Source organism: Pipistrellus kuhlii, unplaced genomic scaffold (genome assembly GCF_014108245.1).
Source record: "Pipistrellus kuhlii isolate mPipKuh1 unplaced genomic scaffold, mPipKuh1.p scaffold_m20_p_28, whole genome shotgun sequence".
NCBI lineage: Eukaryota > Metazoa > Chordata > Mammalia > Chiroptera > Vespertilionidae > Pipistrellus > Pipistrellus kuhlii.
Genome location: NW_023425527.1, coordinates 675,770 through 700,497, shown reverse-complemented (window position 1 = coordinate 700,497; position 24,728 = coordinate 675,770). Strand labels below are relative to the sequence as shown.

Here is a 24,728-nt window from a genome sequence, read left to right as displayed (position 1 = left end):
TGAAACCAGGGAAGCAGTAAGAAGGTTCGAATGGAGAGTCCACCCTCCCTGAGAAAGAGCCCGAGATGAAAGGGAGGCGCAGCTGGGGGGAAAAACAGGCCTGGAAAACAGAGGGGCCATTGTTCCCGGGACAGACCAGGCCCGCACTGGGCAGCCGCCCGCACCGCCGCTTTGTGCCCTGATGTAATTAAGGGCCCGGCGGGGGCCGGTGTTTGGAACCTTCAGCTCCTCGCTGTTCCCACACAGCAGCTGGGCCGGTGCGAGCGGCCGTGACCGGAGCGGCCCTCGGGTTTCTGGGCGGCTCAGCTACCAGGGGGCAGCGAGGGGCAGCAGGGCCGGGGCGGCCAGGGAGTGGCACTTCCTTCTGGGCACCGCCCCCAGGAGTTTCCTGAAGCCCTGCCACTGCCCTGACCCCAGTTAACACGCCCACTAATTGCTGGGCTCGCCGAGAAGCAGAAAGCCGGAGGAGAAAAGAGCCAGAGTTAATTAAGGAGAGAGACAAAACCAGCCTGCCTCTCTGTTTTTCATTTCCCTCCTCCCCACGGGCCCTGGGTTGGGCGTCTAGTTTCAGAGAAGCTCCGGAGGCAGGAATCTCCATGCCGCCGGGAGCCAAAACCAACAGCGGCACATGGAAATGACTGAACGGGAGCAGCGGGAGCTAGGGGGGCTCCTAGGAGTCTTGCTCCACAGCTCCCCAATTTCCAGATTTCCCAGAAGGGTGGCCAAGGGGTCCACTCCCCCCCACACACACACACACACACACTCCACCAAGGAAAGCCTCACATTCTCAGAGGGCAATGGGACTGTTCTGTAGGCTAAGCAATAATAATGCAGCCGAAACCGGTTTGGGGCAGTGGATAGAGCGTCAGCCTGTGGACTCAAGGGTCCCAGGTTCGATTCCGGTCAAGGGCATGTACCTTAGTTGCAGGCACATCCCCAGTGGGAGGTGTGCAGGAGGCAGCTGATGGATGTTTCTAACTCTTTATCCCTCTCTCTTCCTCTCTGTAAAAAAATCAATAAAATATATATATATATTTTTTAAAAGCAATAATAATGCAACGTAAGCATCTGACAAATATAACTTCATCAAAGCTCACCACTACCCTACTGGTAGGTACTGTTCTTATCCTCACTTCACAGATGGGGAGAGTGAGGCTTAGGTAAGTACGTCCCCAAGGTCAGCAAGCTAGCAAACAGCAGAGGGCTGGTGCAGACCCCTGTGCCCTGACTCCCTCCCATGCCGAGGGTCCCCCCGATATTCTGATGCACCAGAAACAGCCTGCTGGACGGAGCTTACAACCTCACAGGAGGTCTTAGCCAAGGCTCCTTGAGGTTTTCATGAGACCCATGGGCTGCCCCTCCCCCAAGATAAAATGCACGGTTTGACGTGTGTTGTATGTGCATGCACGTTTCAGGGTGCCGGGGGGATGTCAAAGTTCTCTTTTGATTGTCAAAGGGGTCTGGGACCCAAAAACGAGGCTAAGAACCGTGGCCCAATAAGGTTTGCCAAGCTGACTCTAGAACACGGGCCTTCTGATTTGAGGCCTCTGTTGTTTCGCTTCACCTCCTTGCTTTGAAGAAACAGCCAAGAGGGCAGCCTGAATTTCTCCAGAAAGGGAGGAAGTGCTGGCAGTTTAGAATTTGACAACTTGGCACTAAAAACCCACCCGGCCTGCTTGGGCGAGAGAGTGCGGGGTGAGGGGAGGGGCCCGGGGGAGGCGGGGTGTACCTGTAGATGCACTGTCCGTGGGGGAGGGAGGGAAAGGGTTAACAGCTGGGCCCTACAGGATCAAAGGGATTTCCTACACAGTGTTCATTCCTTAAAAACGAGTTCCAACACTGTCCGGATTCTGATCCTGGGTTTGCTAGGAGAGATATTCTTAACCATAGCCCCCAAATGATCAGCAATTAGCACGGTGGGGAAAGTTGCTCCTCCAAACGAATTTGCTACATTTTTAAAGACCACTGTCTGTCTTAAAACAAAGATGTCCTTTAACTGGGGCCACTGTCCTCATTTTCAGAGGCTCCGAGACAGCCAACAATAGCGATGGTGCTGCTGCCCACCTCGGACAGCCGGATTATCCAGCGAGAATTCCGTGGTGTGTTCTGTGCGCTGGGCTCCGTGCTGTACCCACGTTTATCTCACAATCCTCCCCTCAGCTCGGAGGTAGGGGCATTTTTATCCCGGACTTCCAGATGGCAAAATTAAGGCTCAGAGAAGTTAAGCAGCAGCCCAAGAACACACAGCAAGTAAGCGCCAGCGCCAGGATTCCAGCCTGGGTCTACCTGACCCCCCCCCCCCCCCAAAGGTGGGGTTCTAGATCAGAGCCACAAAAAGCGAGTTCACAGACCATCCACACAGGGTCAGCTATGGGTCCTTCAGGTACAGAAAAAGAAAGTAAAGATTTAGAACACTGCCTTAACCGGTTTGGCTCAGTGGGTAGAGCTCAGTCGGCCTGCGGACTGAAAGGTCCCAGATTCCATTCCTGTCAAGGGCATATACCTTGGTTGTGGGCACATCCCCAGTAGGGGGAGGGGGGGGGCGGTGCAAGAAGCAGCTGATTGGTGATTCTCTCTTATTGATGTTTCTAACTCTCTATCCCTCTCTTCCTCTCTATAAAAAATAAATAAAATATCTATATATTTTTTTAAAAGATTGAGAACACTTCTAGCAAGTTGACATTGCTCTGCCATCTGAGCACTGATCACGGACTGATTCCTCTTTGCACAGGGTGTGCACAGGCCAGTTCAGTCACTGTCACGCTTGTGCAGACTGCTCATGCTCATGGGACCACATATGAAAATCCATCCCCAAATGAATAAAAATAAAAAAACAACGCCCTGCCCTTCACTTCAGTTTGAGAAGTGCTGTTTTAAAGGATTCCGCAAAGACAGGGGCATCGACGACACTCAGACGAGTCTGCCTCTGGCACGCCGTTTTCTAGCCCAGAGCTTCTCAGACTTGAATGTGCACACAGGCCGCAGGGGATTTTGTTAAAATGCAGACTGCCGCAGGCCTGAGACCCATTTCTAGCCCGGCGAGGTGGGTATGGCTGGGCTGGGATCAGACTACGAGGAGCAAGGCTCTAATTGGACAAAAGCACTGGGGCTGATGAGGCCAGAAACCGCGCCTGCCAAAGCCGGCCAGAGCCCAGCAAAGGGCCCGAGAGCATGCTCACCACGCAGGCCTGGCTGTGAGGAGGGCAGAAGGCCTGAGCCTGGGATACCCAGGGGCCCTTTTTTCCTGAGGCGAAGAAACAGAAGCCCTTTCTGTCCCAAGGGCTTGATAGGAGGCTGAGAAGAGCAGCTCAGAGAAGCCTTTGCAAACATTCAGAGGAGTCTCCCTAGGGCCAGACCCAAGGAGCAGAGATGCTCTGTGCACCGGCCTGGGCTGCTGGGCCCAGCCTGCAGCGGGACCTTGGACGGTGATGCCTGGGAGGATGACTACACACAAGGGTTAGCACTGCACTTTTTTTCCTAATAGAGGAGTGCTAAGAAATCTAAGTGCGAGAAGCCTCTGAGGAAGGGGCATAATGTGGGTCCCTCCAGGAGGGCATACATGGCCCCTGGGTGGCCATTCCTGCAGCCAGAAAGGGCCCCGGGCAGCTGACCTCCAAAGAGGACAGCCCCTGCTTCCCTGGGGTAACCCTCAGTTACCTGTCCTGTCCCCTGGAAATGCCTGACAGTAGAGACCTTCCTCCTTACTACCGATCTCAGTCTCCCAACGCAGCGGTCGGCAAACTCATTCGTCAACAGAGCCAAGTATCAACAGGACAACGATTGACATTTCTTTGGAGAGCCACATTTTTTAAACAACTTCTTCTAACGCCACTTCTTCAAAACGGACTCGCCCAGGCCGTGGTATTTTGTGGAAGAGCCACACTCAGGGGGCCGAAGAGCCGCATGTGGCTCGCGAGCCGCAGTTTGCCGACCACTGTCCTGACTTATTGGCACAAAGACTGAAGGACTAAGTGCTTCAGAAGGAGGCAATTACCAGGAAGAGCTCCTGCTCGCTCAGGGGGTTCGCTCAGCCATTCATTGATGGAGCAGGTGCCCCCTGCCAGGCACCATCAGGACGTGGGCATCCAGCCTGGACTCATAAGCCGAGGGCCCCTTCCTCCCTCTTCTCTGAGAAGCAGGGAAAGCCCGATGGAAGGGGCCATAAGGCAAAGGGCACTGCCTATCCCGGAGCCAAAGGGAAAGTGGGTTCACACGGGCACTGACGTAGGGGACGTCGGCCCCAGGGTGAGCATGGGCGTTAGAAGTGGATGGTACTTGGCAGGGGCTCCCGCACTGGAGCCACACGAGGCAGAGACAGGCCTGTGGGCTCCTCAGGTTCACAGACAGCAAGCTCAGCCAGAGGGGCTGGAAGGGAGGCCAGCCCCCCTCAGGGAGCGTCGGGCTGAGACCCTCCTCCGTGTCTCAGATGCCCCTCGTGAAACCACAGACCTCTTCCTCCTTTGCAAAAACCCAACCACACTCTCCCACCTCCAAACCCTGCCACGTGCTTCTTCCCTACATGATGACCCCTCTGGGCTTGCAGAAGCAGAAAGCCAGAGGAGCAAAAGAACAGAGTTAATGAACCAGGTCCTCCCTTCTCCCAGAACTGTGTTTAAAACAAATCTCCAGGCACTAAAACGGGGCTTCTCAACACCCAGGGCCCGACAATTCCCTGTCTTGGAGGTGTGCTGTCTATTGGAAGGTGTTTAGCATCATCCTTGGCCTCTACCAAAAAAATGCCAGTAGCACCACCATGCTCAGCGGTGACAACCAGGAATGTCTCCAGACTCTGCCAATGTCTCCAGGGGGGACAGAATCACCCCCGGTTGGAGCACTGCACTCGCGGGACGGTCCACACCCCTGGCTGCACATGAGAAACACCTGTGGAGCTTATAAAACTCCCTCTGCCTGGGCCCCACACACATTGTGATTCTGGTCTAACTGCCATAAGGACACAAGAATGTCTGTCACGCCGAAACCGGTTTGGCTCAGTGGTAGAGCGTCCGTCTGCGGACTGAAAGGTCCCAGGTTCAATTCCGGTCAAGGGCATGTACCTTGGTTTCGGGCACATCCCCAGTAGGGGGTGTGCAAGAGGCAGCTGATCGATGATTCTCTCTCATTGATGTTTCTAACTCTATTTCTCTCTCTTCCTCTCTGTAAAAAATCAATAAAATATATTAAAAAAAAAAAAAAAAAAAAAGAATGTCACTTTAGAAGTCCTTGATATTCCTTGAATGTGTTGGCTGGGTCATCCAGAATCTCTCCCGAAGCATAAGCTATAGCTTCATTTTCCCCTCTCTCCACAGAGTTCCAGACAAAGCTCTGTGAGGTCCCTCCTGTTTTATACTCATCAGCTCCAATTCAACAGCACGTGACAAGGAAGAACTTCCAAACTTCCAAAGGACGCAGAGGGACCAGAATCTAGCCGCCTGACTTGGGTCCTGGTGTCCATAGTTCTGAATGAGACCCCCTTCAGGCTCTCCCTTGGGTGGGAGGGAACTGTTGAGCAGCCAGGGTGCCATCTAGGTATGATAGATCCTCCCTTCCCCCAACTGATGGACGGAGAATGACGTAAACTCCACCTGCAGTCCGAACATTCCTGAACCCCTAACCAGGCACCTTCTACGGACTGACCATTGAACCACCAATCAGCACCTGCCAAATACCCTAAGCCCCCGATTCCTAAGTCCTTAATCATGTGCCTTATATGAAACGACCAATCAGCCTGTGCTGAGCGTCCTAAGCCCCATCCCTTCCCTTTCCTCCCCTCAAAAGGCGCCTTCACCCTGACACACGCTCTCTTTCTCCTCTGGGAGGCAGCCCAGCAGGGGTCTTCTCCTCCAATAAAGCCTGTGTCCTGGTCCTCCGGCCTCTGTCTCGTCTTTCACTGTGCACTCCAGTTTACAGCAGGCGCGAGGCTGGGGTCAGCAGCAGCAGCAGAAACTCCAGTCTACCAGAGGGATGCTGCTGGTCTCGTCGAGCTGACGTGATTTGGGAAGACATACATCAGCTCCTTTCTGGGCTGGGAAGTCTAGGATCTTTTCCCACACCTCCCTCACAATCCCCAAGAGGGCCTGGGGAGCTGGCTGAGAAAGGCCTGGCCAACGTTACCAGCCGTAGTCAGGCCTGTGCCCTGCCTCCGCTCCGCCCCACGCCTGAGGCTGCCCCCACCGGCCACCTCTTCCAACAAAGACAAAGACAAAGGGGCATGCAGTGCGGAGGGGAAAGATGTGGCTATTCATCTCCATCATCTCCCCTCAGACGTGGAAACACATTCAGCGCTCACTCACTCATTCAGCAACGTAGAGCTAGTACCTTCTGAGCTAGCTAAGTGCCTAGAGAGTGGCCACACCATCCTTCCTGAGGTTTCTACCTGAGGGAGCTCAAAGACGGGAGGGAAATCCAGAAACCACGCTCCCCCAAAGACAGCCAAGGCGATTCACGCTCCCAAGTAGCTTTCTCACTAAAATTTACTGGCTAGCACGCAAGAATGCAAATTGCCAGTGTGGTTGCATTACAGTCAGTGAATGATTTAGAGGTGGTTTTTTGTTTTGTTTTTTGTTTTTTTCCCCCCCCTGAGATTTTACTTGCTTGATCTTCCTTGCCAACAGGATGAGCAAGCCTTGGTGATCGGCGTCGGGTGGCCCTGGCCAGCTTGATAAACTCTGTCCAGGGCACCGAGGCCTTCCATTCCGAGGTGACCGTCGGGACGGGGTTTTTTTCCGAGCTTCCTTCCCTCCCTCCGTTGCACACAAACACACACACCCCGTTGCCTAGAGACGGAACACATTCCTGATGCTTACTCTTCTTTTCATGCTCCAGGAGCTGGAGCTTTGGAAACGGGGCCTCCCGGAAACGTGCAGAGGCAGGGGCGAGTAGGGGAACCCAGAGCGGCATTTCCTCACACACACAGCCCCCACCCCCGCCCTGCGCTTTCTCCCCAGATCTGAAAGCCCCAGTAGGCCGGCACTGAAGGGCTTCCACAGGGAACAAGGCCCCCTTTGAAAGCTGTGTTTACCCCAACCCAGGGCCGGGTTGCCATGGCCACGGGCCACCTTGGCAGCCCAGGGCAGGCCGTAGGCCAGGAACTCGCCCTGACCTCCTTCTAGGGGACCCTACTGCCCCCTAACACCCCTTTCCTGAGCCCCCATTGCTGCTAGAAATGCTGATGCTTTTCTTTTTCTTTTTCTATTATGTCCTTTAATTTTACTTCATTTTTAAATGTTGTTTATGGAATTTATTGGGGTGACATTGGTGAATACAATTATATAGGCTTCAGGTGCACAGCTCTATCATCCATCACCTGTGGATTGTATGGCTGGAAATGTTGACTTCCGTCAAGTCCTGGGCTGAAAACAGAATCCTGAAGGGAACCAAGGAGGATCTCGGCTCCTCCAGGGCAATCCAAGAGGCTCCCGGTAAAGGGCCAGCGCCTTGGCAGGCCTGCCGCCTGTGGGCTGGAGAGAGGTGGCCCAGCCCAGCGACACCCGCCTCCCGCCGCCCTGCCCCCTTGTCCTCCGACCCCTCCGGCTGCTAATGGCGATGACTTATTTATGTAATTCATTATCGCCTCATCCGGGAGCCAAGCAGGGCCAGCGAGACCTCGGTGGTGGAGGGGGAGGGCAGGCGGAGCCGTCCTGGGGCTGCGGGCAGCCACCACCCTGTGGCCCAAGGAAGGACAAAGGCAGAGAGAACTCCAACCCTCCTGGCCCGGGAACTCCAACCCTCGCCAGCCCCACATTCCTCCATCGTCCCTTCCCCAGGAGCCGGAGAGCGCCGAGCCGCTAAATAATTCAGCCCTCAAATTGCTCTGCGGTCAGGAAGGTTCCTTCATTTATTTTTTAACTCTCCAGGCTCTGCCGTTTCACAACGGAAAGTACTTGAATCCCAAGCCTGGACCTGGTTTTGGACCCAGAGCCTCCCTCGCTCTTAGGCCAGGACCGAAGTGAAGGAGCCACTACACTTCCAGATGTCTACAGTCATCCGGTTTCAACAAATCGCTGCCCCCCCCCCCCCTCACACACACACAGAGGCTAGGAAGCAGGAGGGGAGGGGAGGAGGGGGTGCGGGCACCCCAGGGGCTCTGCCTGCACCAGGTTGTACCCCTTAGTGCTGGCAGAACTGAATGGATAGAAAGACCCCAGACAGCCTGCTGGACTTGCCTGTCAGCCGTCTCCCCACCTCCAGCCTCTCTCAGGCCTCTTCCTGCACCACCGCCCACCCCTATCCAGCCTTCATGTTGATTCTAACTCTGATGGGGCCTGGGCACACACAGCCGTCGGGCCCTGTAATTGGCCATCTTTGCCTTTTTATTAATAATCTGATGACTAATTAGTTGGTATTTTATTGAGCACCCATTTCATGTAATCCTCCCAATAACCACATGAGGCAGGTACTACAAATACCCGCATCTCACAACGGAGGAAGCTGAGACTCAAGGAAGTTAAGAAATTTCGCAGGTCATTCACCTAGCAAGTGAAGAACAAGGTCTCAGACCCCGCTGTCTAATTCCAGCCTTAATCCCCACCTTCCACGGGCATATGCACAGGCTGCACACACAGAATCTTCCAAGAGCAGAACTAACTAAGCACAGAGAGGTCAAGTGGCTTGCCCGTATTCACACAGCCAGCTGGGGCAGCCAGTTGGACAAGGATCAAAGTGCCATAATCAGGGCTAACATCCTTTTCATATCACACAGTTTCAACTACAGAAGCATCCATATGTACCCACATGAGAGCAGACTCAAGGTACTCTCTGTTTTGCAACGTAATGGTCTAATGGCCTATAAACCTAGCTTGACCACTGGCAATGCTCCATGCTGGCCCATCTCCCCCCCCCCCCCCCCCCCCCCCCCCGTCTCTCAGGTCCCTGTTCCACAACCTTCCAACAAACAGCTCCCCTGCCTCCACCAAGACTTAAATTCTCTCACACAGCATTATAATATCTCCCATCCCCCTTTAGGACAGTGCAACCTCCAAGATTCATAACAAGAAACCCCATACCACCAGCCAGCTCGTATTTATGCAGCACTTCACAGTTCTCAAAGCTTTCTTGCAGATAGTATACAAGTGACTCTAAGTAATCTTGGCACCTTTTTGAGAACTGCCTGCAGCCCCATTCACAGGGAAGGCCCCCCAAACCCAGGAGGTGGTCCTCCAGGCTACAGCTGATTGGACCAGCGGGAGACAACTCACACAAATGGGCCAATCAGGTTCTTTCCCCAGGAATTTGAATCAAAGTTCTAAGATACACTCTGAAAAGTCTGGAATGAGGCAGGTATAGCTGGAAGCTCATCACCATGTTATCTGGCGCACGTGGACAGAAGCAGTGGCACTCTCTGGCTCTGAGCACCTAGGAGGTCAGCCACATTTCTGCCCTTAATTCTTCCCATTCCCCTGTGGCTTCAAAAAGCTTAAGTTGGTTTCTGATACTTGCAATCAGTTGAATCTGAAGTAAAAGATGGGCTGGATCATTATCCTCCTTTTATAGGTAAGGAAAGAGGCTCACAGAGGTGACTGTCATATGACCAACATGTCATAAAAGAGAGCATAAATCCCTGCTATGTGACTTCCCTTCAGTGCCATCCCATGCCTGCTTCTCCTGGCTAAAGGAAGTGTCAGGTGTTCCCTCCCTCTAAGTGTGAGAAGGTGGTCATTGAGGATAAATGATTAGGTTAGAGGTTCTCCAAAAAACTAAAGCCAGGGCAGAAATACAAAACCCTCTTTGTATTGAAGATAGCTCTTTGCCTGCCCCTCTACATTTCCCAGTCTCCCTTGCAGTTAGGTTGGAGCCATGTGACTAGTTCTGGCCAATGAAATGGAAGTGACAGCTGTTAGTTCCTTACCAAGAAAGTCAAAAGCCAGGGTCTGCCATCATCTCTCTCTTCCCCTCCTGTGGTCACCTTGAAGGGCCCCTATTCCTAATGGTGTGGCTACAGGTTGGAGGAGGACAGCCTAACCCACATCAGACCTCCCATGAATGCAAATTTAATCTAGATTGTGTCGAGGGATGTGAGGATTTGACGACTGACAGCATAGCCTAGCCTCTCCTGACTGAAGCGGACTGATAATTCAACCCGGGCCCTTCAGCACATTGCTCTGGTTTGCAGGATGCTACCTGTATTCGTTCAACATTCACTGTTTAGCCAATATTCCTAGAGTACCAATGCCAGGTGCTGTAATGGGTACAGCCAAGAGCACAGAGTGAAAAAGGCCCGTCTCTCCCCGTAAGAAGCTCCCTCTCTGAGGGCCCCCGGGCACCACTGCGGGACCACAAGGTTGGGCTGTACAGGTGTGAGAGCAGGACCTCCCGCCCTGCTGCCACAGAACCGAGCCTGGAGGAAAGGTAACTGAGCCAGGAGGCAAAGACAGTCTGTCCCCGCGGCTCCGCGAGGGTGGCAGCCAAGAGTGAATGCATACCAGGCTTTCCCACCCTGGGCTCTACCAGCTCCCCTCCTGCCAGCCCCATGGCCACACCCAGTGTTTCCCTTGCTCTGGACCCAGACAGAGGAGAGAAGGCAACAAGGAGGAGTCATCCAGACAGCCAGTCGCTGTAGGAATAGAAGTAGCAAAAGATACAACTCAGCTGCCCTCATCTTCCTCGCAGCCAGAGCCTCCCTCTGGAAATCACCCCTCCACTTAACTTATTTCAGCCTCAAGAGGCCCCGACAGCTGAGCTTCACTCCCCTGACCCCCCTTAACCCCTCATGGTTAAGGACCAGCTGGGGAACTCATCAGTCTGCCATGAGCGGGTGTCTCACCACACCCTCCTTTAGGCACAAGCAGTCACGCTACACAGTGGTGTGGGCTGTTCACTGTACAAGGTGCCCATCCAAAGGGGTGAGTGGCTGGGCCCAGCCTATGCTCTGCTTACCCAGCTCTGTACCCAGGGGAAAGGGCCCCCTTTGATTCAAACAAAGATGTCTGCTCTATGCTGTTGCCATAGAAACAATGGAGCTGGAGCTTCCGCATAAGAAATGAAGTCTGGGGATGGGTGCCTGGGAATTTACTATACTAACCTTGCTACTTTTTAAAACAAATATATATATTTTTTTTTATTGATTTTTTTTTATAGAGAGGAAGGGAGAGAGAGATAGTTAGAAACATCGTTCAGTTGCCTTCTGCACAACCCCTACTGGGGAAGTGCCCGCAACCAAGGTACATGCCCTTGACCAGAATTGAACCCAGGACCTTCCAGTCTGCTCTATCCACTGAGCCAAACCGGTTTCGGCAAACTGCTCTACTTTTTGTGTATGTTTGAAAATGTACACGGAATAACAGGTTAAAAAAATTTTTTTAATGAAATGTTACTCGGCTTAGTTATAGGTGGTCCTTTAATAATACTGTCATTTTATTCCATGTTTCGTTATAACGTTGATGAGATGCCGGAGGAGCTTAACTCTGTATCCGTTAGCCCAGTGGTCGGCAAACTCTTTCATCAGCAGAGCCAAATAGCAACAGTATGACGACTGACATTTCTTTTGAGAGCCAAATTTTTTAAACTTAGACTTCTTCTAACGCCGCTTCTTCACAATAGACTCGCCGAGGCCGCGGTATTTTGTAGAAGAGCCACACTCAAGGGGCCGAAGAGCCGCATGTGGCTCTCGAGCCGCTGTTTGCCGACCACGGAGTCAGCCTACAGTAAGACCTGTCTCGTTGTAGGCTGTTCTGCCGCAGCTCTGAGGACCGGTAATGACGTTGAGCGGAGACCTGCGTGCTCAGCCCTTCGCCCTCCGCCTCAGCTGCCACGTCTCAAAAGACAATCACCCCTGGCCCCCAGGGCCGGCAGAAAGGCTCAATTCCATTAAGCGAACTGCTTAACAGACAGTAGGTTCCCTCACAAAAGGGACCTAGTCACAGGAGCCGCTGCAGGAAGGAAACCGAGGCAAAAGGGGGCCCCGGGGCGCTGCAGAGAAAAGTGAGCGCTCCGGGAAATGCGTGCCAAGAAGCCGGAGAGAGTCTGAAAACACAGCCACCCTATCAACGTGCCTTCCTGCGGCTTCCAGGGGGCTGGGCGGACGGAGGGAGTTTCCTCGCAGCCTCTCCCTCGGAGGCCGCCTTTACATTCCTCTGGGGATCCCAGGCTCCGCTCAGAATGCAAAGGAAGGCCCACAGGAAGGTCACAAAGAGGGGCTCGGGAAAGGCTGTGCTCCCCAGGCTCTGGCAGGCTCAGGGCCCTGGGGAGCTGGCAGGTGGGGCTCCGCGGGCAGGAGGCACACCCTCCTAGGAGTGACCCAGAGGTTCCCCCAGATGTCCCCGGGGGTCAAGCATTGGCACAGGGAGGGCCCTGACAGCTTCTGAACAGCCATTCACATCCCCGAAGGCCAAAAGCTATTTTTGAATTGTCTAGCTGTATGGAATAAATTATGGGAATGTCTCCCAAAACATGACCACTGCTGGCTGTGAATGTCCCCAGTGGCTTGTTATCAGAAGAGGACACTGACACCCCTTGTTCACGTCCCCCTCAGGGTTCATGCCCCGAGCCGCACAGGGGTGGAGAGGGCTGGGGCGGCAGTGACGGGGAGCCGGGAACCACTCCCTAAACCCCCGGAGGGGCCTCACCCTTGGCTCCAGCCACTGAGGCCCTGTGTGTCCGCTTGGCCTCTGCCCTGGGAGACCAGCACGGAGGCTCCTTCTCCTGCTTTCAGTCAAATGCCCTCACTCACCCTCCCCTTTCTTTTTTTTCTTTTCCAGGATGAAAGCGAACAGGATGATTCCTTCTCTTATTAAGTCGGCTCATGAGAAACATTTGAGAAGTCCGTGGTTGAGCATCACCCAGTCCTCTCCGTGGCTCATCCCCACACCCACTTCACAGAAAGGCGGGGACGGAAAATTCACTAAAGACGCCCGTCCCTCCCCTTCCCTTTCGTGCCTCACGAAGGCAGAAGGCACCGTGCTGGGCCGTTTCCTAAGCTCCTAAAGCTGTCGCCGCTGAGGGCCGAGTTGGGATTTAGAGACAGGCTTTGCAAATAAGATGCAATAGGAGCAGGAAGAGGCATGTGGCCCTTCGGTCCGCAGACGGCGCGATCCCTCGCAGCAGAGTGACGATCCACCCAGGAACGTCCTTCTCCGTCCCTGCTGGCCCTCTCCAGCTCCGTCCCAAACTTAGAAACAGCTGTTTCCCTCTAACTCCAAAAAAAGCTCTCATACGCTCCGTCTCCTCATTCTTTCCAGCACTGTGATCCGTACACTTAATCTACCTCCAGGCTCGGCTTCTGCCTCCTCCCTCGGCTTGTCCAGTAAGAAGGGGGACAGTCATAGAAGCAGCAGCTCAACACGACAACGTTAGAAAGCCCTCCCACAGACTCCCTGGACAGGCTCCACCGTCTGGCTCCCTGAGTTTGGATCCCGGCTCCTCAGCTCACTGGCTTGTGTGGCTTTGGGCAAGCTGACTTAACTCTCTGCGTCCTGGTGTCCTCCTATGTAAAGGGGTGATGATCTATATCTACAGGGTTGAGTAAATAAATGAATCCCCTTCAAAATGGTCCAGAAAGGTTTCTGGCGTGCAGTCAGCACCTAATAAATGTTAGCTATTACTAGACCATCCCATCCAGTGCGTGGCGAGTGATTATTACCAGCTTTATGCAACTGACGTGTTCCATCCCCAAGTCTTAGTGTGCGCATAATAACAGATTAACCTCAAGAAAAGTACAGCCCTAACCGGTTTGGCTTAGTGAGTCAGCCTGTGGACTCAAGGGTCCCAGGTTCGATTCCGGTCAAGAGCATGTACTTTGGTTGTGGGCACATACCCAGAAGGGAGTGTTCAGGAGGCAGCTGATTGATGTTTCTCTCTCATCGGTGTGTCTTACTCTCTAACCCTCTCCCTTCCTCTGTAAAAAAAAAAATCATTAAAATGTATTAAAAAGAAAAGAAAAGTACAAATTAAGAAGTTAAGTAACCTGTTCAGAATGACACAGACCACATGAGTCTGAGCTAAGACTGAATCTCTGGTCTTGAAGTCCACCTTGCACACACACACACACACACACACACACACACACATTTCACACTCAGGCATGGAAACTTGAGAAGTCCCATGGTTCAGCATCAAAAACAGATTTCCATTCTGTAACACCACACACACACACACACACACACCCCAGAGAGTGGCAGTATTTCAAGAGAGTGTTGCAGGGTTTGCTAACTAAAATTAATTTCCATTTGCTTTAAAATGAAACAACAAAAACCAGACCACGGTGGCCATACAGAAGAGAGTGCCACCCCGTCCAAGGTGTCAAAAGACCCCACGAGGCTGAGGACCTCACTGGCCTCAACGAGGTTTCAGACCGAAAGGGCTCCCTCGGGAGGCTCCCAGGCTGTCAGCGATTTGCAGAAAGGTCAGTGCAAACCATGAGGGAACACATTGTGCAGGCATGGCCCGAGACATGTGGACTTCTGCCAAGTCCATATTTTTTTTAAAACATGCACTGTCTTCACCCTTGATAAATAGCAGCCAGGCACCAGAAATATTTCCATTATCCCCCAAAGCCAGCGTGCCTCCACAGCTCACTGAAGTGGCCGCTTCCAATTTGAGGAGAACTCCTCAATAAACACATCCAAACACACCCCGCCCTCTCCCACTGAGGGGACCAACCTGGCACTTAGGAAAGTTCTAAACACGAGTGGCTGATATTTGTGGAAACCAATGGTTTGGCGAACGTACGGCCTCATGCCCACGTTTTAATGATATCTAATAAGTGGATGAAGCCCATCTTCTTGCTCTATGATGAACACTCATCAGAAGATTTCAGCCCTGGCTGGATGGCTCAGTGGGTTACAGTGTCGTCCTGTTATGTCAAGGTTGCCAGTTCGATCCCTGGTCAGGGCACATGCAAGAATCAACCAATGAATGCATAAATAAGTGGAACGACAAATTGATCTCTCTCTTTCTCTCTCCTTTCCTCTCTCTAAAAATTAACCAATCAATACATTTATTTTTATTTTTTATTTTTTAATTTTTTTTAAATATATATTTTATTGATTTTTTACAGAGAAGAAGGAAGAGGGATAGAGAGCTAGAAACATCGATGAGAGAGAAACATCGACGTGCTGCCTCTTGCACACCCCCTACCGGGGGATCTGCCCGCAGCCAAGGTACATGCCCTTGACCAGAATCGAACCCAGGACCCTTCTGTCCGCAGGCCGATGCTATATCCACTGAGCCAAACCGGTTTCGGCTACATTTTGTTTTTAAATAAAGAAGATTTCTACATCAACTTTCATAAATGCTCTCCTCATATTTCAAGACTGTGATGAAATCACCTGACGAGTGGCTGATATTTGCCACTCGTGCCAGAGAGAACTAGGAACAAAAAGAGTCTAGCATTGATCAACCCAAGGACTTGTGTGCATGCAGATAAGCCTAACCAGTGGTCACGGACAACAGGGGGGTGGGAGGCATGCATGGGGAGAGGTTTGGGATGGGAATGGGGGGATGAGGACAAATATGTGATACCTTAATCAATAAAAGAAATTTTTTAAAAAAGTCTAGCCTTGTAGCCCTGGCTCTACCACTCACTAGCCACAAGATTGTGTGAAATAACAACAGTAATAATAATAAAACAATATAATAACAGCAGCAGCACCTAACTTTTATTGAGGACTTACATCCTGCCAAACATTGTGATCAGGGCTTTATAAGTATTGGATCCTCATTAGCAACCATTAGGGACTGTTGTTACTCTCAGGCTCAGAGAAATGGAGGAACTGCCCCCAGAACACAGCGACGACCGGCAGAGGCGAGATTCAGACACGGGAGTCTGGCTTGATGCTCTTAGCCACATGCCATAGGTCTTTTCAAAATGCTTAACAACCGAGGTCTCAGGACCACAAATTCTGCTAGGAGACATCTGGATGTTCTTTGAAATCCTTTCCGGCTTTAAAATGCAATGATTCTCTCTTTTAGAAATAAATTGAATTTACGGCTGTGAGAAATAAAATACAGTGAAGCTCTAGCTACTAAAGTGGAATGAAACACTGTGTATGCCTCACCCAGAAGCAGTCGGTGGGGAGGAGGAAGAAACTGCTGATTTTCTAGGATAATGATGCCCTGTGAAACAGCCAGACTGGCCCTAAACCATCTCGTGAAAAATGACTGCTTGAGGCTCTTAGAGGATGCACTGACTTGCAAAAAGTCTGCAAGTTCTCAACTATCATCAGCTCTCAAACCTTAACTTAACCTTTTTTTTTTCTTTAAGAAAAGTCAAATGCAAGAAAAGTCTGCACAGTGGGGGGTGAGTGTAGGCTCTGGGTCTCCACCTGCTTATGGAAAAGCCGCCTCGTCCAGGTAGTCTGTGCTTTATGGCTTCCCTGTGTCCTCCTAGCCCGTGGCTCAGTAGCCCTGTAATTGCACAGGGCTTTGTCCTATGCACACTAGCTGATACCTTCATACACTCTCTCCCTCACCACCCAGCCCAGGCTCCGGACACACACACACACACACACACACACACACACACACACACAGTGGGCTGCCTTCCCTGACGCCATCTCTGATTTATCTTCTTGCTCTCCCTGCTCCGCACAGGAGTTCCCTGCCCACCCACCTTGCCACAAGCTGTGCCATGAGCTGACAGAGCCAATGCTGAAACTCTCTCCCAGCTCACACCCCTCTCACCCTCCCCAGTTCACTCTCTCAGCTCCTGGTACGGCCTGAAACCGAAACCAATCTCAGATCTGAACAAAGTGACATCATTTCCTACGCCTGATCATCCTACATAACCACAGAGAATCTTCTCCTCAAAAGAGTTCCAAATCCAGCTTGCTGGTCACCCAAAGGAGCAGACTTCTGCAGGTGACCCCTTGAATCTAAGGCTTCCTTTTCTTAAATATATTTCGATTGATTTCGGAGAGGAAGGGAGAGGAAAAGAGAGAGACAGAAACATCAATTAGGAGAATCATCGATCGGCTGCCTCCTGCACGCCCCACACTGGGGATCGAGCCCAAAACCAGGGCATGTGCCCTGACTGGGAATCGAACCGCGATCTCCTGGGTTCCAACCACTGAGCCATGCCAGCTGGGCAAATGCTTCCTTAATGAATAGGGGATGAGGGGGTTAGACGAGGAAGCAAGAGTTCAGGCCATAGTGTTTTCTGCCGCTGCTTCTCTTCAATTTGCACAAGTGGATTTAAATTCATCGTAGGAACTGCAGTTCACCACCCGGTATTTTAAACTCATTGTCCAGCATCAGTTCAGATTTGGCTCATTCCTAATAAGATTCTCTTCTCTGACAAGCCTTGTTCTCCGTGGCGATCTCTACAGCCACCTTGCTGAGTGCAGCTTAGATTGCTATGCTACATGCTTTTCCTAAATTTGAAAAAATGCGGCCTTTACTTCTGTGCAAGGAACAACAACAACAACAAAACTAAAACACACAAATAAAGCAAGTCAATATAAATGGTCATGCCATCCGATCATAATGATCTTTCAAAGAATTGTACATTTTGGAAAAGACCTTCAGCTGTGTTTTGTAGATTACCCCTGCTCCCAGCACAATTCTGGGTGCCTATCTCTGTGGCTGGGGGGCATATTATATAATGATAATACTTTGGGCTTCAGCAAAACAGAATTGGAAGGGTAAATGTACTTATTGGCCCAACAAGTGGAGGATAAAAGAGCAATAGCTTTCGCATTGTCTGCTACTTATTCTTCATTCAACAAGGTACTGGGGGCCCCATACGTATGCCTGAAGCTCTTCTGGGTGCTGGACCAGCAGGTGAGTAAGATGACCTGCTAGCTCCAGGGGGCATACCATTCCCAGGAACACCTGAATAGGAGCTGATACTTTCTCTAGTTTCAGCAGCCAGACAGCAGTCAATACTTAGAGGTTTCCTGCAGGCCTCTTTGCAAAGCGTGGTTGGGCTCCAGGGCTGCGGGGCACACCCAGGAAGCATGTCCTCTGACCCAGTCAGTGCAGGGCAACCCCCTCCCGTTGGTAGATATGGTTTGTGTCTTGGCTCACTGATGAATGGGTGAGCTGGTCCATGTTCCTGGGCATTCTTGAGTCAAGTCAATGGTAAAATGAAGAGCTAGGCCAGATATCAGCAACCTTCTAGCTCAAGAATTCCAGCTGCTTTGACTCTCCTATCCCTAAGCCGACATAGATCTCCCGGGGCCTCTAGTTCATCTTCCTGTCTCCAGATGAAACCTCTTAAACCACAAAAACCAACAGAGCTGGCTCCCACTTCTGAAGACCTTCGGGGACCCATTCCCCTCTGCCCCTGTGAGTCACCCATCCTCACACCCTCTCTGGACCGTTGTCCTCGCACCTTCCTGGAGCCCTTCCTCCGCAGCTTGGAGTCATTTGCCTCCGGTTCTGCTTCTAAGTACGCAAACCAGAGTGAATCACCGTGTTCTGAGCAGTAACTCTTACGAGACTTTTATTTCTTCTTCAGCGAGTTCACTGCAGGCAATGCAGGCGGTGACTATTAAAAACCACAAAGACATCAAGGAAGCCAGCCACACACCCCCGTCTCTGCTTGATCCTGGCAAAGGTGTTGCAGGATTCAGAAATTGTGACCTTCAGTTCACTCCCAGTTCACAGAGTAGAAGAATTTCTTTGCTCCGTGGTCAGATCAAAAGCTCCAGAAATAGCAGCCGCCTTGACCCTCAGTCAGCTTGCGGGCCCCTCTTCCAGGAAGCCTCCCCTGCCCGCATTCCTCTTGTAGATGTGAATCACTCCTTTCTTCAGTGCTTTGCCTCATCGCAGCCTTTGCAATGGCAGCTGGAGTTCCAGGCTAATGTGTTTGTCTCCCCTACTAGACTGTAAGCATCCTGCAGGCAGGGACCATGGCTTAGCGAACCTCTGCACTCAGGGACAGGCTCTGGCAGACTGTCTGACACTTGACCAGGGATTCTCAGCAGACTGTGCTCGCCTGAACACTGCAGGACACGTTCCAATGATGGTTCCATGACACCTGAACATTGGCAGTCCTTCAAGCAGAGCACAAAACCCCTCCAATTTCCCCCTAACCCTTCACCCCCCAGGTCAGTAGAGGGTCTCTCTAAGAATTTCTCTAAGGATCTAAACTCTATAGCATGGGCCTCTTAGGTTCAAATCCTGGCTCTGCTACTTTCTAACCATGTGATCTTGGGCAAGTTATTTAACCTCTTTATGTCTCCATGTCTTCGCTGAAGAACAGAGATAGCCCAGCTGGAGAGGCTCAGTGGTCGAGCATCGATTTATAAACCAGGAGGTCATGATTCGATTCCCCACCAGGGCACCTGCCTGGGTTGCAGGCTTGGTCCCCAGTGGGGGGGGGGGGGGGAGGAAGGGGGGGCAGGAGGCAGCCGATTAATGATACTCTTTCATTGATGTATCTCCCTCTCCCTTCCTCTCTAAAATCAGTTAAAAAAAAAAAAAGAGAGAGAGAGAGAATATCTCATAGGATCATGTAAGGACTAAATAAGCTGATCCCTGAGAAGCATCTGGAACAGGGTCTGACCCACAGCAAGTGCCCAGTGAGTGTTGGAATGGTCATTTTCCAAGCTTCTTACTTCACAGAATCCCCTAACCCTACAGCATCCACTCTTCTCTATTTATTCACACACACACACTCACACACACACTCACACACACACTCTCACACAACTCACACACACACTCTCACACACACACTCACACACACACTCACACACACACACACACACACACACACACACACACACTAGACTCTCTCCTCCAGGACAAAGGTTAGCATCAACATAAAAAGTCATTCACCCTTCCTCCTTGATTATCATCCTCCCCCGCCCCACCTCTACCAGCTTATAAGGCAAATTCTCCAAAGAAAAGGGAGAAAAGTTGGTTCCACAGCAGGGGTACAAATGCGCTTCTGTCCCCAACTACGCTTCTCTATCCCTCACCCCTGACATTTCAGGCTCCCCAGCTCCCTACTGTGCGGTCCGGTCCCTTCTGCTCATAATTTAAGGGCCTCATCCCATCCATCCCACCCCTCTAAAAGCCAGCCTCTGCCTCTATAGTTTGTACCGAAGATTTGCCTTAACAATAAAAATTTAAAAAATCAAAACATTAGCACCATGTGCAGAAATAATAATAATAATAATAGTGTCTACTCTAAAAATGTTTACTCTTGGTCGCCAGGTGGGAGGGATTTGAGGGTCTGGGTGGAAAAGGTGAAAGGATTAAGGAGTACAGATTGGCAGTTATAAACTAGGACAGCATAGGAAATAGAGTCAATATTACTTTTGAGAACTACAATATATATGGTGTCAGGTGGGTGCAAGACTTATTGGGGGGATCACTTTATAAGTTATACAGATGTCTAATCACTATGTTGTACCTAAAATTAATATAATATTGTATCTCAACAGTAATTGAAAAATAGATACAGATTTTTTTAAAAGAATGCTTACTCTTTATCTGTATACATGTGAGATCTCCTTTAACTCTTTTTAGAGCTGAGAAACTGAGGCACTTACAGAGTCATAGAGACGATGGCGAGCTGGGCTTCTGACTGGGGATGTGTCACTTCAGACCCTATACGCTAAGCCACGAAGCTACGTGGAAATGGGCACAGAGTGGCCGGATGGCCTCCTGGGGGTGGAGGTTAGACCCATGGAGCTGGACCTTTGGATCCCATCGTAAGTGACACGTGGTGCCACCATAACGAAGGTGAAATGGTTTACAGGCATTGTTATCGAATTTGGGATTATACCAAATACGGTATGTTTACAGGCATTGTTATCATATTTGGGATTACGCCCTGTTTTAAAGATAACAGCGATGGCTGCCTTGTGAGGAGTCCGTATACATCAGAGGAACTTACTGGGAGGCTGGAAGCAGAGGGGATCCAGGGAAGCGCTGAGTCAGCCAACACAAATGCACCAACCTGTGGCAGCAGGGGCAGCAGCAGACAGAAAAGTCCTGACCACTGAGGCATGCGAACCTTTAGTCACTGCCACAGGACCCTTCCCTCCCACCAAGACAACTTCCAAATCTCAAGGCAGGGACTGCTGGGTCACAGCATCTGCAAGGCCTTCCATGGCTCTTCCTCCCCCTCAGTGTAAGAACCAACGAAGCAGGCAGCGCCTCCTCCAGGTCAGAGGGGATCTGTCTGAGTGTCAGCTTCCGGCCTCCGATGCTCTAGAATACTCCTGCCTGCGCTGCTTATCGCCAGGGTGGGAACACTCCACCGGGGAGAGTAAATGCAGGGAGCTCCGAAGGAAGAAACAAGTGTGAGGGCTGCTATGCCGATCACAGGTGCTCGCTGTTTCAACAAAGAAAAGTCCCCATGAGCTACCAAGGCCTGGGGACGCTGGAGCCGAAGAAGGGCTTCTCAATGCCAAGGCCAAGACGTTGTAGAGGACAGACTCTCCCCAAGGCCCTTCCAGATCCCCAGCAAGTGGAGAAGCCACTGACGCCTGGGCAGCACCAGGGCACCCACCGTGAGCTTCGGCTGAGAAACCAGGCAGGCCAGGCCTCCTCGGGGATGCACGGGGAATGGGGACAGCCATCTTCTCCGACTCCCACCTTGTGCTGACAGTCCGGAGGGATCTCAGAACCTGCCACATGCAGGCCCTGGTCCTGGACAACTCTACCCGGCCTCTTCAAGAGGAGCAGCATCTTTCACATCGAAACTTCCCACCGAAGCACCTTCTCCCACCTCAACCCCGCTTTCCTGAGAATGAGCTGGGGCTCCTCGAGCACATGGCGCCTAGACACAGTGAAACACCAGCATCCCCAACCCTTAACCTCCCGTATTCGCCTCTAATCTAAAAGCCCTGTGGTCCTGTCCCCATCCCCGGAGCCTTCCCACCACACAGACAGCAAAACCAGCCCCTGGAGAAGGGCCACCCATCTGTCCCATCCTCTGGCTAGCTGTGAGGGAGCTAGAATCTGGCCCAGAGTTTACAGGTTTCCATGGCACCATAAGGTCATGAGGAAAGAGCACCTGCCAGGTCTACTCTTCACCACCCCGGGATTATTCACTGGCTGTTCTGCTGGCCTAGGCTAGACCACAGACTCTAGATCAGGCATCTTCATAGGGTCCCAGTTCTAACGGGCATAGCAGCCCTCTGATACTGCACAGAGGATGTGTCCCTGCACATATGCATGTTGTTGTGGGTCAGTGGTCGGCAAACTCATTAGTCAACATCAACAGTACATCGATTGACATTTCTTTTGAGAGTCAAATTTTTTAAACTTAAACTTCTTCCATCGCCACTTCTTCAAAATAGACTCGCTCAGGCTGTGGTATTTTGTGGAAGAGCCACACTCAAGGGGCCAGAGAGCTGCATGTGAGAGCCTCGGTTTGCCAACCACGGTTGTGGGTGGAAGGGTGGGAAGGAGTTGGAAGTTTTATCTGATTCTCAAAGGGGGCCCATGATCCCAAGTTCCTCCCTATCCATCATCCCGAGGCCTCTCTCCTAGTCTCTCTCCTCGTCAAGGAGGTGCCAGGCCTGTGGCATTACCACTCCTGGTCTCTTAACTCCTGCTCCTTCCAGCTGCAAAAAGTAGACAGGGGGGCTCAAACACAACCCTCCTGCGCACAGGCTTCAGCTTCCTGGAGACCTGAACCAGGTTTCTCTCTCCATCCCAGAGATGCCACTCTCCGTTCAAACTGAGGTCCACCAGCACAGAGAGCCCAGTTCAATCCCACAGGAGCCAAACCTCCCGGGGTGACTTCCTCCAAGAGAAAGTGCCTGGGGCCCCTCCTCTTCTTTCCACACACCTAGCTAACTCTGCCCAGCCTATAAAGACCAGCCTGCTTGGCAAAGAAAAGAAACGAATGACCAGAGAATCTTCCTGAGCCCTTCCTCTCGGGCCAGGTGGTCCAGGGACCCGCAGGATAACCAACAGGAAGGCTTGTCCCCTGCACCCCATCACCCAGCGTCTTCGGTGATGTTCCCGCCTGGGGTCAGGTGGGGGATGCGACGGATGGCCTTCCTGTGTCCTGTATCCCCTCTACTACACCTTATTTCTAAACGCCCCGTCATTCCCCTCACACTCCACTCTCACCCGCCCCCTAAAAAAAATAATAATAAATAAAAATTAAAAGAGAGAGAGAGAGAGAGAGAGAGAGAGAGAGAGAGAGAGAAGAAGAAGAAGAAGAAGAAGAAGAAGAAGGAGGAGGAGGAGGAGGAGGAGGAGGAGGAGGAGGAGGAGGAGGAGGAGGAGGAAAGAAAAATCTAAAACCTCTCTACCTCTGAAACAAACTCCGCTCCTGGCATTTCATGTCAGCATCCATTTCTTGGAGCTAAAACTTCTTTTAAGGGGAAAAGAAATGGGCGAGCCATTCCTAGGTGTAAGGCAACCATGCCAGGAGCACAGGGAGAGGAAAGAATGAATTGAGGCAGACACCACCCCCCAAAGCTCGGGCCCGGGACCCGGAGCCCGGGGGCGGGGAGCGGGGCGGGGACAGAGCTTCCCGAACTTCGCCTGCCCGGACGCCGCCGGGAGATGCGGCTCCCCGGGGACCGGGTGGGACCAGACCTGTGACACCGGCGGGGGCAGGAAGTGACCCTCCCCGCCTCCTCCCAGGAGCTCTGCCCCCCGCGGGCGCCCGCGCCGGCCGCCCCCAACCTGCCCGCGCCCCCCGCCCCGGGCCCCGCGGGGAGGGGCGCGCACACAAAAGGGGGAGCGGCCGTGTGCGGGGCTCCGGCGGCGCCTGCGGGGGAGGCCTCGCTGCCCGCCCCGCGCCCACCCTGCCCCGCGCCCACCCCTGCCCCGCGCGCTCCGCTCCGGGTCCCCGATGCCCGCGCGCCCCGCGCGCCCGCGGCCGCGGCGGGGACCGGGGAGGGCAGCGAGGCCGAGACCCGCCGCACGCACGCGGCGGAGCGGCGAGGCTCCGGGGAATCAAACTCGCGCCGGCCCGGCCCTCCCGGCGGTGCCTCGGCGGTCGCGATCGCGATCGCTGCCCGAGAAGGTGGGGCCGCCGGGCCGAGGCCGGGGCCGAGGCCGGGAGGGCCGCGCCCGGGGCGGGAGGGAGGTCTTACCGAGCAGCCGCCACGCGCGTCCGCGCCCCGCGGGCCGTGGGGCCGGCCTGGGGGAGGGGCGGCGATCCCGCGGCGGCGGCGGCGGCGGGCCCGGCGCGGCTGGGCGGGAGGCGGGGAGACGGGCGAGGCCGGCTTCCCAGCGGCGGCGGCGGGAAGTGCAGCTGTCCGCGCGGGGAGGAGCGGGCCGCGGGCGGGCGGGCGGGGGGGCGGCGGCGGAGCCCCCAGACCCTCGCCGACGCCCTGTCCCTTTGCTCTAGGCCCGCAGGAATGGGGGTGCAGCGGGGGTGCAGATCAGGAAATCCTCGCTGTGCCCTCTGCCCTCGCCCCAGCCGCGGCGCCTCCCGGGCTGTCTGTCTGTCGGGCAGGGTGGCAGGAGCAAGGAGCCTCGGGATCCCGGGCGAAGCTGGTGCGGGGTGTCCCGCCTCCCCGCCAGGCCCGGGGAGAGGCGCCCGGAAGGTGCATCCGGGAGAGGATGGGGCGGGGAGACCCGAGACCTCAACTCCGAGGGGAACCGAAGAGCAGGGTTGCTCCCCCTAGAAGGTTCGGGATGTGGACCCACGTCTGGGGCCTGGGGCAGCTGAGGTGTGGGGGCCCGGGCAGCCCCCTGGGAGTTAGGGTTCAGAAAAGCAAACAACATAAAATGTCAAGGTCAGAGGACATGGTGGAAGGAGGTAAGAATTCAGTTATTACCCACTCACACCATCAGCTACCACCTGCCATCTCCCCATCTCCTCCTCATCACCCCCGGCCGTTTCAGGGGTTTCTCAGACCTGCATA

The 24,728-nt window shown here is 53.0% G+C and overlaps 1 protein-coding gene across 4 annotated transcripts in view; it reads right to left on the bottom strand.

The window, feature by feature from the left end:
• Positions 1–24,058, bottom strand: part of CUEDC1 (CUE domain containing 1) — a 76,037-nt gene extending 51,979 nt beyond the window's left edge. For all 4 annotated transcript variants that reach the window (XM_045587333.1, XM_036454291.2, XM_036454290.2 and 1 more), the window contains exon 1: positions 23,952–24,058. The gene's annotated coding sequence lies outside the window, so the exon portion shown is untranslated. The remainder of the gene's footprint in view (positions 1–23,951) is intronic.
• Positions 24,059–24,728: the final 670 nt, after the last annotated feature.